Raw genomic sequence first — 16,374 nt, forward strand, 5'->3', positions numbered from 1 at the left:
GGCTGTCTCTCTGAGAGACAGAAAGACAGAGAGAGAGTGTCAGAGAGGCAGCCTTACTCTGCCTTAGAGAGAGAGAGAGACAGCAGACAGATTGAGAGTCTTAGAGCCAGCATGCCATGTGAGAGAGACAGAGAGAAAGCCTTGCCTTGCCAGAGAGACAGACAGAGAGCCATCCTTGCCTTGCCAGAGAGAGATACAGCCAGCGAGAGAGACACAGATTGGCAAGGCAATGCTGGCCCTCTGATAGACAAACAGACAGAGAGAAAAAAGAGACAGAGAGCCAGCGTTGTCTTGCCTTAGAGACAGAGAGACAGACAGAGTGAGAGTCAGAGAGGTAGCCTTGCCTTGCCTTAGAGTGAGAGACAGACACAGAGTCAGAGACAGGGAGCCAGCCATACCTGGACAGAGAGAGAGACAGAGAGCCAGCCTTGCCTTGCCAGGGAGACAGACAGAGAGACAGTCATGCCTTGCCAGCCAGACAGATAGCGAGAGAGTTACAGATTCGCAAGGCAAACCTGGCTCTCTGAGAGAGAGACAGACAGAGAGAGAAGAGACAGAGAGCCAGGCTTGCGATGTCAGAGGGAGAGACAGAGAGACAGCCTTGCCTTGCCAGAGATAGAGACAAAGTGCCAGAATTGCCTTGCCAGAGAGAGAGAGAGAAAGAAAGACAGAGAGCCAGCTTTGCCTTGCCAGCCAGAAAGACAGACAGCAAAAGAGACACAGATTGGCAAGGCAAGGCTGGCTCTCTGAGAGACAGACAAAGAGAGAGGCAGAGAGCCAGCCTTGCGATGCCAGAGAGAGAGTCAGAGAGCCAGCCTTGCCTTACCAGAGAGAGATACAGCCAGCGAGAGAGACACAGATTGGCAAGGCAATGCTGACCCTTTGATAGACAAACAGACAGAGAGAAAAAAGAGACAGAGAGCCAGCCTTGCCTTGCCAGGGAGAAAGAGAGACAGTCTTGCCTCGCCAGCCAGACAGACAGATAGCGAGAGAGTCATAGATTCGCAAGGCAAACCTGGCTCTCTGAGAGACAGACAGACAGAGAGAGAAGAGACAAAGAGGCAGGCTTGCCATGTCAGAGGGAGAGACAGAGAGCCAGCCTTGCCTTGCCAGAGATAGAGACAAAGTGCCAGAATTGCCTTGCCAGAGAGAGAGAGAAAGAAAGACAGAGAGCCAGCTTTGCCTTGCCAGCCAGAAAGACAGACAGCAAGAAAGACAAAGAATGGCAAAGCAAGGCTGGCTCTCTGAGAGACAGACAAAGAGAGAGGCAGAGAGCCAGCCTTGCCTTGCCAGAGAGAGAGTCAGAGAGCCAGCCTTGCCTCGCAAGACAGAAGGACAGCCAGCGAGAGAAACAGAATGGCAAAGCAAGGCTGCCTTTCTGTTTTACTGAAAGACAGCGAGATAGAGAGACACAGAGAGGCAGCCTTACCTTGCCAGAGAGACAGACAGAGAGCCAGCCTTGCCTTGCCCGAGAGACAGGCAGACAGTGAGAAAGACACAGATTGGCAAGGCAAGGCTGGCTCTCTGACAGACAGAGAGAGAGAGAGACAGGGAGAGAGAGAGAGAGAGAGAGAGAGAGAGAGAGAGCCAGCCTTGCCTTGCCTTAGAGAGAGAGACAGACAGCAACAGACATACAGATTGTCAAGGCAAGGCTGTCTCTCTGAGAGACAGAAAGACAGAGAGAGAGTGTCAGAGAGGCAGCCTTACTCTGCCTTAGAGAGAGAGAGAGACAGCAGACAGATTGAGAGTCTTAGAGCCAGCATGCCATGTGAGAGAGACAGAGAGAAAGCCTTGCCTTGCCAGAGAGACAGACAGAGAGCCATCCTTGCCTTGCCAGAGAGAGATACAGCCAGCGAGAGAGACACAGATTGGCAAGGCAATGCTGGCCCTCTGATAGACAAACAGACAGAGAGAAAAAAGAGACAGAGAGCCAGCGTTGTCTTGCCTTAGAGACAGAGAGACAGACAGAGTGAGAGTCAGAGAGGTAGCCTTGCCTTGCCTTAGAGTGAGAGACAGACACAGAGTCAGAGACAGGGAGCCAGCCATACCTGGACAGAGAGAGAGACAGAGAGCCAGCCTTGCCTTGCCAGGGAGACAGACAGAGAGACAATCATGCCTTGCCAGCCAGACAGATAGCGAGAGAGTTACAGATTCGCAAGGCAAACCTGGCTCTCTGAGAGAGAGACAGACAGAGAGAGAAGAGACAGAGAGCCAGGCTTGCGATGTCAGAGGGAGAGACAGAGAGACAGCCTTGCCTTGCCAGAGATAGAGACAAAGTGCCAGAATTGCCTTGCCAGAGAGAGAGAGAGAAAGAAAGACAGAGAGCCAGCTTTGCCTTGCCAGCCAGAAAGACAGACAGCAAAAGAGACACAGATTGGCAAGGCAAGGCTGGCTCTCTGAGAGACAGACAAAGAGAGAGGCAGAGAGCCAGCCTTGCGATGCCAGAGAGAGAGTCAGAGAGCCAGCCTTGCCTTACCAGAGCGAGAAAAAAATAGCGACAGAGACACAGATTTGCCAGGCAAGGCTGGCTCTCTGAGAGATAGACGAACACAGCGAGAGAGAGAGACAGAGTGCCAGCCTTGCTTTGACAGATATAGAGCCAGAGAGCCAGCCTTGCCTTGCCAGAGAGAGATACAGCCAGCGAGAGAGACACAGATTGGCAAGGCAATGCTGACCCTTTGATAGACAAACAGACAGAGAGAAAAAAGAGACAGAGAGCCAGCCTTGCCTTGCCAGGGAGAAAGAGAGACAGTCTTGCCTCGCCAGCCAGACAGACAGATAGCGAGAGAGTCATAGATTCGCAAGGCAAAGCTGGCTCTCTGAGAGACAGACAGACAGAGAGAGAAGAGACAAAGAGGCAGGCTTGCCATGTCAGAGGGAGAGACAGAGAGCCAGCCTTGCCTTGCCAGAGATAGAGACAAAGTGCCAGAATTGCCTTGCCAGAGAGAGAGAGAAAGAAAGGCAGAGAGCCAGCTTTGCCTTGCCAGCCAGAAAGACAGACAGCAAGAAAGACAAAGAATGGCAAAGCAAGGCTGGCTCTCTGAGAGACAGACAAAGAGAGAGGCAGAGAGCCAGCCTTGCCTTGCCAGAGAGAGAGTCAGAGAGCCAGCCTTGCCTTACCAGAGCGAAGAAAAGATAGCGACAGAGGCACAGATTTGCAAGACAAGGCTGGCTCTCTGAGAGACAGACAGACACAGCGAGTGAGAGACACAGAGTGCCAGCCTTGCTTTGACAGAGATAGAGCCAGAGAGCCAGCCTTGCTTTGCCAGAGACAAAAGGACAGGAAGAAAGACAGAGATTGGCAAGGCAAGGCAGGCTCTTGAGAGACAGACAGACAAAGAGACAGTGAGCTATCCTTGCCTTGCCAGAGAGACAGACAGTGGGAGAGACACAGATTGGCAAGGCAAGGCTCTCTCTCTGAGAGAAAGACAGATAGAGTTAGAGACAGAGAGAGAGCCAGCCTTGCCTTGTTAGCGAGAGAGAGTTAGAGAGCCAGCCTTGCCTTGCCAGAGATAGAAGCAGAGAGCCAACCTTGCCTCGCAAGATAGAAGGACAGCCAGCGGGAGAAACAGAATGGCAAAGCAAGGCTGCCTCTCTAATTTACTGAAAGACAGCGAGATAGAGAGACACAGAGAGGCAGCCTTGCCTTGCCAGATGTAGAGACAGAGAGGCAGCCTTGCCTTGCCCGAGAGACAGGCAGACAGTGAGAAAGACACAGATTAGCAAGGCAAGGCTGGCTCTCTGATAGACAGAGAGAGAGACAGAGAGAGAGAGAGAGAGAGAGAGAGAGAGAGAGAGAGAGAGAGAGAGAGAGAGAGAAATGAGCCAGCCTGGCCCTGCCTTAGAGAGAGAGAAAGACAGTCAGAGTCAGAGAGCCTGCCATGCCTTGCCAGATATAGAGACAGAGAGCCAGCCTTGCCTTGCTAGAGAAAGAGCGACGGACAGCAAAAGACACACAGATTGTCAAGGCAAGGCTGTCTCTCTGAGAGACAGAAAGACAGAGAGAGAGTCAGAGAGACAGCCTTGCCCTGCCTTAGAGAGACAGACACCAGACAGATTGAGAGTCTTAGAGACAGCATGCCATGAGTGAGAGATAGACAGAGAGAAAGCCTTGCCTTGCCAGAGAGACAGACAGAGAGCCAGCCTTGCCTTGCCAGAGAGAGAGACACAGATTGGCAAGGCAAAGCTGGCCCTCTGATAGACAAACAGAGAGAAAAAAAAGACAGAGAGCCAGCGTTGTCTTGCCTTAGAGACAGAGAGACAGACAGAATGAGAGTCAGAGAGTCAGCCTTGCCTTGCCAGAGAGAGAGACAGAGAGCCCGCCTTCCATTGCCAGAAAGAGAGAGACAGACAGTAAGAGAGACACAGATTTTCAAGGCAATGTGGGATCTCTGAGAGACAGACAGAAAAAGAGAGAGAGACAGAGTGCCAGCCTTGCTTTGACAGAGATAGAGCCAGAGAGCCAGCCTTGCCTTGCCAGAGACAAAAGAAGAGCAAGAAAGACACAGATTGGCAAGGCAAGGCAGGCTCTTGAGAAACAGACAGACAGAGAGACAGACAGAGAGACAGTGAGCTAGCCTTGCCTTGCCAGAGAGACAGACAGCGGGAGAGACACAGATTGGCAAGGCAAGGCTCTCTCTCTGAGAGTCAGAAAGATAGAGTTAGAGAGAGAGTGAGCCAGCCTTGCCTTGTTAGCGAGAGAGAGTTAGAGAGCCAGCCTTGCCTTGCCAGAGAGAGTCAGAGAGCCAGCCTTGCCTTGCCAGAGATAGAGACAAAGTGCCAGCCTTGCCTTGCCAGAGAGAGAGAGAAAGAAAGACAGAGAGCCAGCTTTGCCTTGCCAGCCAGAAAGACAGACAGCAAGAAAGACAAAGAATGGCAAAGCAAGGCTGGCTCTCTGAGAGACAGACAAAGAGAGAGGCAGAGAGCCAGCCTTGCCTTGCCAGAGAGAGAGTCAGAGAGCCAGCCTTGCCTCGCAAGATAGAAGGACAGCCAGCGAGAGAAACAGAATGGCAAAGCAAGGCTGCCTTTCTGTTTTACTGAAAGACAGCGAGATAGAGAGACACAGAGAGGCAGCCTTGCCTTGCCCGAGAGACAGGCAGACAGTGAGAAAGACACAGATTGGCAAGGCAAGGCTGGCTCTCTGACAGACAGAGAGAGAGAGAGACAGAGAGAGAGAGAGAGAGAGAGAGAGAGAGAGAGAGAGAGCCAGCCTTGCCTTGCCTTAGAGAGAGAGACAGACAGCAACAGACATACAGATTGTCAAGGCAAGGCTGTCTCTCTGAGAGACAGAAAGACAGAGAGAGAGAGTGTCAGAGAGGCAGCCTTACTCTGCCTTAGAGAGAGAGAGAGACAGCAGACAGATTGAGAGTCTTAGAGCCAGCATGCCATGTGAGAGAGACAGAGAGAAAGCCTTGCCTTGCCAGAGAGACAGACAGAGAGCCATCCTTGCCTTGCCAGAGAGAGATACAGCCAGCGAGAGAGACACAGATTGGCAAGGCAATGCTGGCCCTCTGATAGACAAACAGACAGAGAGAAAAAAGAGACAGAGAGCCAGCGTTGTCTTGCCTTAGAGACAGAGAGACAGACAGAGTGAGAGTCAGAGAGGTAGCCTTGCCTTGCCTTAGAGTGAGAGACAGACACAGAGTCAGAGACAGGGAGCCAGCCATACCTGGACAGAGAGAGAGACAGAGAGCCAGCCTTGCCTTGCCAGGGAGACAGACAGAGAGACAGTCATGCCTTGCCAGCCAGACAGATAGCGAGAGAGTTACAGATTCGCAAGGCAAACCTGGCTCTCTGAGAGAGAGACAGACAGAGAGAGAAGAGACAGAGAGCCAGGCTTGCGATGTCAGAGGGAGAGACAGAGAGACAGCCTTGCCTTGCCAGAGATAGAGACAAAGTGCCAGAATTGCCTTGCCAGAGAGAGAGAGAGAAAGAAAGACAGAGAGCCAGCTTTGCCTTGCCAGCCAGAAAGACAGACAGCAAAAGAGACACAGATTGGCAAGGCAAGGCTGGCTCTCTGAGAGACAGACAAAGAGAGAGGCAGAGAGCCAGCCTTGCGATGCCAGAGAGAGAGTCAGAGAGCCAGCCTTGCCTTACCAGAGCGAGAAAAAAATAGCGACAGAGACACAGATTTGCCAGGCAAGGCTGGCTCTCTGAGAGATAGACGAACACAGCGAGAGAGACAGAGTGCCAGCCTTGCTTGACAGATATAGAGCCAGAGAGCCAGCCTTGCCTTGCCAGAGAGAGATACAGCCAGCGAGAGAGACACAGATTGGCAAGGCAATGCTGACCCTTTGATAGACAAACAGACAGAGAGAAAAAAGAGACAGAGAGCCAGCCTTGCCTTGCCAGGGAGAAAGAGAGACAGTCTTGCCTCGCCAGCCAGACAGACAGATAGCGAGAGAGTCATAGATTCGCAAGGCAAACCTGGCTCTCTGAGAGACAGACAGACAGAGAGAGAAGAGACAAAGAGGCAGGCTTGCCATGTCAGAGGGAGAGACAGAGAGCCAGCCTTGCCTTGCCAGAGATAGAGACAAAGTGCCAGAATTGCCTTGCCAGAGAGAGAGAGAAAGAAAGACAGAGAGCCAGCTTTGCCTTGCCAGCCAGAAAGACAGACAGCAAGAAAGACAAAGAATGGCAAAGCAAGGCTGGCTCTCTGAGAGACAGACAAAGAGAGAGGCAGAGAGCCAGCCTTGCCTTGCCAGAGAGAGAGTCAGAGAGCCAGCCTTGCCTCGCAAGACAGAAGGACAGCCAGCGAGAGAAACAGAATGGCAAAGCAAGGCTGCCTTTCTGTTTTACTGAAAGACAGCGAGATAGAGAGACACAGAGAGGCAGCCTTACCTTGCCAGAGAGACAGACAGAGAGCCAGCCTTGCCTTGCCCGAGAGACAGGCAGACAGTGAGAAAGACACAGATTGGCAAGGCAAGGCTGGCTCTCTGACAGACAGAGAGAGAGAGAGACAGGGAGAGAGAGAGAGAGAGAGAGAGAGAGAGAGAGCCTTGCCTTGCCTTAGAGAGAGAGACAGACAGCAACAGACATACAGATTGTCAAGGCAAGGCTGTCTCTCTGAGAGACAGAAAGACAGAGAGAGAGTGTCAGAGAGGCAGCCTTACTCTGCCTTAGAGAGAGAGAGAGACAGCAGACAGATTGAGAGTCTTAGAGCCAGCATGCCATGTGAGAGAGACAGAGAGAAAGCCTTGCCTTGCCAGAGAGACAGACAGAGAGCCATCCTTGCCTTGCCAGAGAGAGATACAGCCAGCGAGAGAGACACAGATTGGCAGGCAATGCTGGCCCTCTGATAGACAAACAGACAGAGAGAAAAAAGAGACAGAGAGCCAGCGTTGTCTTGCCTTAGAGACAGAGAGACAGACAGAGTGAGAGTCAGAGAGGTAGCCTTGCCTTGCCTTAGAGTGAGAGACAGACACAGAGTCAGAGACAGGGAGCCAGCCATACCTGGACAGAGAGAGAGACAGAGAGCCAGCCTTGCCTTGCCAGGGAGACAGACAGAGAGACAGTCATGCCTTGCCAGCCAGACAGATAGCGAGAGAGTTACAGATTCGCAAGGCAAACCTGGCTCTCTGAGAGAGAGACAGACAGAGAGAGAAGAGACAGAGAGCCAGGCTTGCGATGTCAGAGGGAGAGACAGAGAGACAGCCTTGCCTTGCCAGAGATAGAGACAAAGTGCCAGAATTGCCTTGCAGAGAGAGAGAGAGAAAGAAAGACAGAGAGCCAGCTTTGCCTTGCCAGCCAGAAGACAGACAGCAAAAGAGACACAGATTGGCAAGGCAAGGCTGGCTCTCTGAGAGACAGACAAAGAGAGAGGCAGAGAGCCAGCCTTGCGATGCCAGAGAGAGAGTCAGAGAGCCAGCCTTGCCTTACCAGAGCGAGAAAAAAATAGCGACAGAGACACAGATTTGCCAGGCAAGGCTGGCTCTCTGAGAGATAGACGAACACAGCGAGAGAGAGAGACAGAGTGCCAGCCTTGCTTTGACAGATATAGAGCCAGAGAGCCAGCCTTGCCTTGCCAGAGAGAGATACAGCCAGCGAGAGAGACACAGATTGGCAAGGCAATGCTGACCCTTTGATAGACAAACAGACAGAGAGAAAAGAAGAAGGAAAAAAGGAGACAGAAGAGCCAGCCTTGCCTTGCCAGGGAGAAAGAGAGACAGTCTTGCCTCGCCAGCCAGACAGACAGATAGCGAGAGAGTCATAGATTCGCAAGGCAAAGCTGGCTCTCTGAGAGACAGACAGACAGAGAGAGAAGAGACAAAGAGGCAGGCTTGCCATGTCAGAGGGAGAGACAGAGAGCCAGCCTTGCCTTGCCAGAGATAGAGACAAAGTGCCAGAATTGCCTTGCCAGAGAGAGAGAGAAAGAAAGGCAGAGAGCCAGCTTTGCCTTGCCAGCCAGAAGACAGACAGCAAGAAAGACAAAGAATGGCAAAGCAAGGCTGGCTCTCTGAGAGACAGACAAAGAGAGAGGCAGAGAGCCAGCCTTGCCTTGCCAGAGAGAGAGTCAGAGAGCCAGCCTTGCCTTACCAGAGCGAAGAAAAGATAGCGACAGAGGCACAGATTTGCAAGACAAGGCTGGCTCTCTGAGAGGACAGACAGACACAGCGAGTGAGAGACACAGAGTGCCAGCCTTGCTTTGACAGAGATAGAGCCAGAGAGCCAGCCTTGCTTTGCCAGAGACAAAAGGACAGGAAGAAAGACAGAGATTGGCAAGGCAAGGCAGGCTCTTGAGAGACAGACAGACAAAGAGACAGTGAGCTATCCTTGCCTTGCCAGAGAGACAGACAGTGGGAGAGACACAGATTGGCAAGGCAAGGCTCTCTCTCTGAGAGAAAGACAGATAGAGTTAGAGACAGAGAGAGAGCCAGCCTTGCCTTGTTAGCGAGAGAGAGTTAGAGAGCCAGCCTTGCCTTGCCAGAGATAGAAGCAGAGAGCCAACCTTGCCTCGCAAGATAGAAGGACAGCCAGCGGGAGAAACAGAATGGCAAAGCAAGGCTGCCTCTCTAATTTACTGAAAGACAGCGAGATAGAGAGACACAGAGAGGCAGCCTTGCCTTGCCAGATGTAGAGACAGAGAGGCAGCCTTGCTTGCCCGAGAGACAGGCAGACAGTGAGAAAGACACAGATTAGCAAGGCAAGGCTGGCTCTCTGATAGACAGAGAGAGAGACAGAGAGAGAGAGAGAGAGAGAGAGAGAGAGAGAGAGAGAGATAGAGAGAGAGAGTGAAATGAGCCAGCCTGGCCCTGCCTTAGAGAGAGAGAAAGACAGTCAGAGTCAGAGAGCCTGCCATGCCTTGCCAGATATAGAGACAGAGAGCCAGCCTTGCCTTGCTAGAGAAAGAGCGACGGACAGCAAAAGACACACAGATTGTCAAGGCAAGGCTGTCTCTCTGAGAGACAGAAAGACAGAGAGAGAGTCAGAGAGACAGCCTTGCCCTGCCTTAGAGAGACAGACACCAGACAGATTGAGAGTCTTAGAGACAGCATGCCATGAGTGAGAGATAGACAGAGAGAAAGCCTTGCCTTGCCAGAGAGACAGACAGAGAGCCAGCCTTGCCTTGCCAGAGAGAGAGACACAGATTGGCAAGGCAAAGCTGGCCCTCTGATAGACAGACAGAGAGAAAAAAAAGACAGAGAGCCAGCGTTGTCTTGCCTTAGAGACAGAGAGACAGACAGAATGAGAGTCAGAGAGTCAGCCTTGCCTTGCCAGAGAGAGAGACAGAGAGCCCGCCTTCCATTGCCAGAAAGAGAGAGACAGACAGTAAGAGAGACACAGATTTTCAAGGCAATGTGGGATCTCTGAGAGACAGACAGAAAAAGAGAGAGAGACAGAGTGCCAGCCTTGCTTTGACAGAGATAGAGCCAGAGAGCCAGCCTTGCCTTGCCAGAGACAAAAGAAGAGCAAGAAAGACACAGATTGGCAAGGCAAGGCAGGCTCTTGAGAAACAGACAGACAGAGAGACAGACAGAGAGACAGTGAGCTAGCCTTGCCTTGCCAGAGAGACAGACAGCGGGAGAGACACAGATTGGCAAGGCAAGGCTCTCTCTCTGAGAGTCAGAAAGATAGAGTTAGAGAGAGAGTGAGCCAGCCTTGCCTTGTTAGCGAGAGAGAGTTAGAGAGCCAGCCTTGCCTTGCCAGAGAGAGTCAGAGAGCCAGCCTTGCCTTGCCAGAGATAGAGACAAAGTGCCAGCCTTGCCTTGCAGAGAGAGAGAGAAAGAAAGACAGAGAGCCAGCTTTGCCTTGCCAGCCAGAAAGACAGACAGCAAGAAAGACAAAGAATGGCAAAGCAAGGCTGGCTCTCTGAGAGACAGACAAAGAGAGAGGCAGAGAGCCAGCCTTGCCTTGCCAGAGAGAGAGTCAGAGAGCCAGCCTTGCCTCGCAAGATAGAAGGACAGCCAGCGAGAGAAACAGAATGGCAAAGCAAGGCTGCCTTTCTGTTTTACTGAAAGACAGCGAGATAGAGAGACACAGAGAGGCAGCCTTGCCTTGCCCGAGAGACAGGCAGACAGTGAGAAAGACACAGATTGGCAAGGCAAGGCTGGCTCTCTGACAGACAGAGAGAGAGAGAGACAGAGAGAGAGAGAGAGAGAGAGAGAGAGAGAGAGAGAGAGAGAGAGAGAGAGAGCCAGCCTTGCCTTGCCTTAGAGAGAGAGACAGACAGCAACAGACATACAGATTGTCAAGGCAAGGCTGTCTCTCTGAGAGACAGAAAGACAGAGAGAGAGAGTGTCAGAGAGGCAGCCTTACTCTGCCTTAGAGAGAGAGAGAGACAGCAGACAGATTGAGAGTCTTAGAGCCAGCATGCCATGTGAGAGAGACAGAGAGAAAGCCTTGCCTTGCCAGAGAGACAGACAGAGAGCCATCCTTGCCTTGCCAGAGAGAGATACAGCCAGCGAGAGAGACACAGATTGGCAAGGCAATGCTGGCCCTCTGATAGACAAACAGACAGAGAGAAAAAAGAGACAGAGAGCCAGCGTTGTCTTGCCTTAGAGACAGAGAGACAGACAGAGTGAGAGTCAGAGAGGTAGCCTTGCCTTGCCTTAGAGTGAGAGACAGACACAGAGTCAGAGACAGGGAGCCAGCCATACCTGGACAGAGAGAGAGACAGAGAGCCAGCCTTGCCTTGCCAGGGAGACAGACAGAGAGACAGTCATGCCTTGCCAGCCAGACAGATAGCGAGAGAGTTACAGATTCGCAAGGCAAACCTGGCTCTCTGAGAGAGAGACAGACAGAGAGAGAAGAGACAGAGAGCCAGGCTTGCGATGTCAGAGGGAGAGACAGAGAGACAGCCTTGCCTTGCCAGAGATAGAGACAAAGTGCCAGAATTGCCTTGCCAGAGAGAGAGAGAGAAAGAAAGACAGAGAGCCAGCTTTGCCTTGCCAGCCAGAAAGACAGACAGCAAAAGAGACACAGATTGGCAAGGCAAGGCTGGCTCTCTGAGAGACAGACAAAGAGAGAGGCAGAGAGCCAGCCTTGCGATGCCAGAGAGAGAGTCAGAGAGCCAGCCTTGCCTTACCAGAGCGAGAAAAAAATAGCGACAGAGACACAGATTTGCCAGGCAAGGCTGGCTCTCTGAGAGATAGACGAACACAGCGAGAGAGAGAGACAGAGTGCCAGCCTTGCTTTGACAGATATAGAGCCAGAGAGCCAGCCTTGCCTTGCCAGAGAGAGATACAGCCAGCGAGAGAGACACAGATTGGCAAGGCAATGCTGACCCTTTGATAGACAAACAGACAGAGAGAAAAAAGAGACAGAGAGCCAGCCTTGCCTTGCCAGGGAGAAAGAGAGACAGTCTTGCCTCGCCAGCCAGACAGACAGATAGCGAGAGAGTCATAGATTCGCAAGGCAAAGCTGGCTCTCTGAGAGACAGACAGACAGAGAGAGAAGAGACAAAGAGGCAGGCTTGCCATGTCAGAGGGAGAGACAGAGAGCCAGCCTTGCCTTGCCAGAGATAGAGACAAAGTGCCAGAATTGCCTTGCCAGAGAGAGAGAGAAAGAAAGGCAGAGAGCCAGCTTTGCCTTGCCAGCCAGAAAGACAGACAGCAAGAAAGACAAAGAATGGCAAAGCAAGGCTGGCTCTCTGAGAGACAGACAAAGAGAGAGGCAGAGAGCCAGCCTTGCCTTGCCAGAGAGAGAGTCAGAGAGCCAGCCTTGCCTTACCAGAGCGAAGAAAAGATAGCGACAGAGGCACAGATTTGCAAGACAAGGCTGGCTCTCTGAGAGACAGACAGACACAGCGAGTGAGAGACACAGAGTGCCAGCCTTGCTTTGACAGAGATAGAGCCAGAGAGCCAGCCTTGCTTTGCCAGAGACAAAAGGACAGGAAGAAAGACAGAGATTGGCAAGGCAAGGCAGGCTCTTGAGAGACAGACAGACAAAGAGACAGTGAGCTATCCTTGCCTTGCCAGAGAGACAGACAGTGGGAGAGACACAGATTGGCAAGGCAAGGCTCTCTCTCTGAGAGAAAGACAGATAGAGTTAGAGACAGAGAGAGAGCCAGCCTTGCCTTGTTAGCGAGAGAGAGTTAGAGAGCCAGCCTTGCCTTGCCAGAGATAGAAGCAGAGAGCCAACCTTGCCTCGCAAGATAGAAGGACAGCCAGCGGGAGAAACAGAATGGCAAAGCAAGGCTGCCTCTCTAATTTACTGAAAGACAGCGAGATAGAGAGACACAGAGAGGCAGCCTTGCCTTGCCAGATGTAGAGACAGAGAGGCAGCCTTGCCTTGCCCGAGAGACAGGCAGACAGTGAGAAAGACACAGATTAGCAAGGCAAGGCTGGCTCTCTGATAGACAGAGAGAGAGACAGAGAGAGAGAGAGAGAGAGAGAGAGAGAGAGAGAGAGAGAGAGATAGAGAGAGAGAGTGAAATGAGCCAGCCTGGCCCTGCCTTAGAGAGAGAGAAAGACAGTCAGAGTCAGAGAGCCTGCCATGCCTTGCCAGATATAGAGACAGAGAGCCAGCCTTGCCTTGCTAGAGAAAGAGCGACGGACAGCAAAAGACACACAGATTGTCAAGGCAAGGCTGTCTCTCTGAGAGACAGAAAGACAGAGAGAGAGTCAGAGAGACAGCCTTGCCCTGCCTTAGAGAGACAGACACCAGACAGATTGAGAGTCTTAGAGACAGCATGCCATGAGTGAGAGATAGACAGAGAGAAAGCCTTGCCTTGCCAGAGAGACAGACAGAGAGCCAGCCTTGCCTTGCCAGAGAGAGAGACACAGATTGGCAAGGCAAAGCTGGCCCTCTGATAGACAGACAGAGAGAAAAAAAAGACAGAGAGCCAGCGTTGTCTTGCCTTAGAGACAGAGAGACAGACAGAATGAGAGTCAGAGAGTCAGCCTTGCCTTGCCAGAGAGAGAGACAGAGAGCCCGCCTTCCATTGCCAGAAAGAGAGAGACAGACAGTAAGAGAGACACAGATTTTCAAGGCAATGTGGGATCTCTGAGAGACAGACAGAAAAAGAGAGAGAGACAGAGTGCCAGCCTTGCTTTGACAGAGATAGAGCCAGAGAGCCAGCCTTGCCTTGCCAGAGACAAAAGAAGAGCAAGAAAGACACAGATTGGCAAGGCAAGGCAGGCTCTTGAGAAACAGACAGACAGAGAGACAGACAGAGAGACAGTGAGCTAGCCTTGCCTTGCCAGAGAGACAGACAGCGGGAGAGACACAGATTGGCAAGGCAAGGCTCTCTCTCTGAGAGTCAGAAAGATAGAGTTAGAGAGAGAGTGAGCCAGCCTTGCCTTGTTAGCGAGAGAGAGTTAGAGAGCCAGCCTTGCCTTGCCAGAGAGAGTCAGAGAGCCAGCCTTGCCTTGCCAGAGATAGAGACAAAGTGCCAGCCTTGCCTTGCCAGAGAGAGAGAGAAAGAAAGACAGAGAGCCAGCTTTGCCTTGCCAGCCAGAAAGACAGACAGCAAGAAAGACAAAGAATGGCAAAGCAAGGCTGGCTCTCTGAGAGACAGACAAAGAGAGAGGCAGAGAGCCAGCCTTGCCTTGCCAGAGAGAGAGTCAGAGAGCCAGCCTTGCCTCGCAAGATAGAAGGACAGCCAGCGAGAGAAACAGAATGGCAAAGCAAGGCTGCCTTTCTGTTTTACTGAAAGACAGCGAGATAGAGAGACACAGAGAGGCAGCCTTGCCTTGCCCGAGAGACAGGCAGACAGTGAGAAAGACACAGATTGGCAAGGCAAGGCTGGCTCTCTGACAGACAGAGAGAGAGAGAGACAGAGACAGAGAGAGAGAGAGAGAGAGAGAGAGAGAGAGAGAGAGCCAGCCTTGCCTTGCCTTAGAGAGAGAGACAGACAGCAACAGACATACAGATTGTCAAGGCAAGGCTGTCTCTCTGAGAGACAGAAAGACAGAGAGAGAGAGTGTCAGAGAGGCAGCCTTACTCTGCCTTAGAGAGAGAGAGAGACAGCAGACAGATTGAGAGTCTTAGAGCCAGCATGCCATGTGAGAGAGACAGAGAGAAAGCCTTGCCTTGCCAGAGAGACAGACAGAGAGCCATCCTTGCCTTGCCAGAGAGAGATACAGCCAGCGAGAGAGACACAGATTGGCAAGGCAATGCTGGCCCTCTGATAGACAAACAGACAGAGAGAAAAAAGAGACAGAGAGCCAGCGTTGTCTTGCCTTAGAGACAGAGAGACAGACAGAGTGAGAGTCAGAGAGGTAGCCTTGCCTTGCCTTAGAGTGAGAGACAGACACAGAGTCAGAGACAGGGAGCCAGCCATACCTGGACAGAGAGAGAGACAGAGAGCCAGCCTTGCCTTGCCAGGGAGACAGACAGAGAGACAGTCATGCCTTGCCAGCCAGACAGATAGCGAGAGAGTTACAGATTCGCAAGGCAAACCTGGCTCTCTGAGAGAGAGACAGACAGAGAGAGAAGAGACAGAGAGCCAGGCTTGCGATGTCAGAGGGAGAGACAGAGAGACAGCCTTGCCTTGCCAGAGATAGAGACAAAGTGCCAGAATTGCCTTGCCAGAGAGAGAGAGAGAAAGAAAGACAGAGAGCCAGCTTTGCCTTGCCAGCCAGAAAGACAGACAGCAAAAGAGACACAGATTGGCAAGGCAAGGCTGGCTCTCTGAGAGACAGACAAAGAGAGAGGCAGAGAGCCAGCCTTGCGATGCCAGAGAGAGAGTCAGAGAGCCAGCCTTGCCTTACCAGAGCGAGAAAAAAATAGCGACAGAGACACAGATTTGCCAGGCAAGGCTGGCTCTCTGAGAGATAGACGAACACAGCGAGAGAGAGAGACAGAGTGCCAGCCTTGCTTTGACAGATATAGAGCCAGAGAGCCAGCCTTGCCTTGCCAGAGAGAGATACAGCCAGCGAGAGAGACACAGATTGGCAAGGCAAGGCTGACCCTTTGATAGACAAACAGACAGAGAGAAAAAAGAGACAGAGAGCCAGCCTTGCCTTGCCAGGGAGAAAGAGAGACAGTCTTGCCTCGCCAGCCAGACAGACAGATAGCGAGAGAGTCATAGATTCGCAAGGCAAAGCTGGCTCTCTGAGAGACAGACAGACAGAGAGAGAAGAGACAAAGAGGCAGGCTTGCCATGTCAGAGGGAGAGACAGAGAGCCAGCCTTGCCTTGCCAGAGATAGAGACAAAGTGCCAGAATTGCCTTGCCAGAGAGAGAGAGAAAGAAAGGCAGAGAGCCAGCTTTGCCTTGCCAGCCAGAAAGACAGACAGCAAGAAAGACAAAGAATGGCAAAGCAAGGCTGGCTCTCTGAGAGACAGACAAAGAGAGAGGCAGAGAGCCAGCCTTGCCTTGCCAGAGAGAGAGTCAGAGAGCCAGCCTTGCCTTACCAGAGCGAAGAAAAGATAGCGACAGAGGCACAGATTTGCAAGACAAGGCTGGCTCTCTGAGAGACAGACAGACACAGCGAGTGAGAGACACAGAGAGCCAGCCTTGCTTTGCCAGAGACAAAAGGACAGGAAGAAAGACAGAGATTGGCAAGGCAAGGCAGGCTCTTGAGAGACAGACAGACAAAGAGACAGTGAGCTATCCTTGCCTTGCCAGAGAGACAGACAGTGGGAGAGACACAGATTGGCAAGGCAAGGCTCTCTCTCTGAGAGAAAGACAGATAGAGTTAGAGACAGAGAGAGAGCCAGCCTTGCCTTGTTAGCGAGAGAGAGTTAGAGAGCCAGCCTTGCCTTGCCAGAGATAGAAGCAGAGGGCCAACCTTGCCTCGCAAGAGAGAAGGACAGCCAGCGAGAGAAGCAAAATGGCAAAGCAAGGCTGCCTCTCTAATTTACTGAAAGACAGCGAGATAGAGAGACACAGAGAGGCAGCCTTGCCTTGCCAGAGATAGAGACAAAGTGCCAGAATTGCCTTGCCAGAGAGAGAGAGAAAGAAAGACAGAGAGCCAGCTTTGCCTTGCCAG

The sequence above is a fragment of the Ochotona princeps genome, unplaced genomic scaffold, assembly GCF_030435755.1.
Source record: "Ochotona princeps isolate mOchPri1 unplaced genomic scaffold, mOchPri1.hap1 HAP1_SCAFFOLD_135, whole genome shotgun sequence".
Classification (NCBI taxonomy): Eukaryota; Metazoa; Chordata; class Mammalia; order Lagomorpha; family Ochotonidae; genus Ochotona; species Ochotona princeps.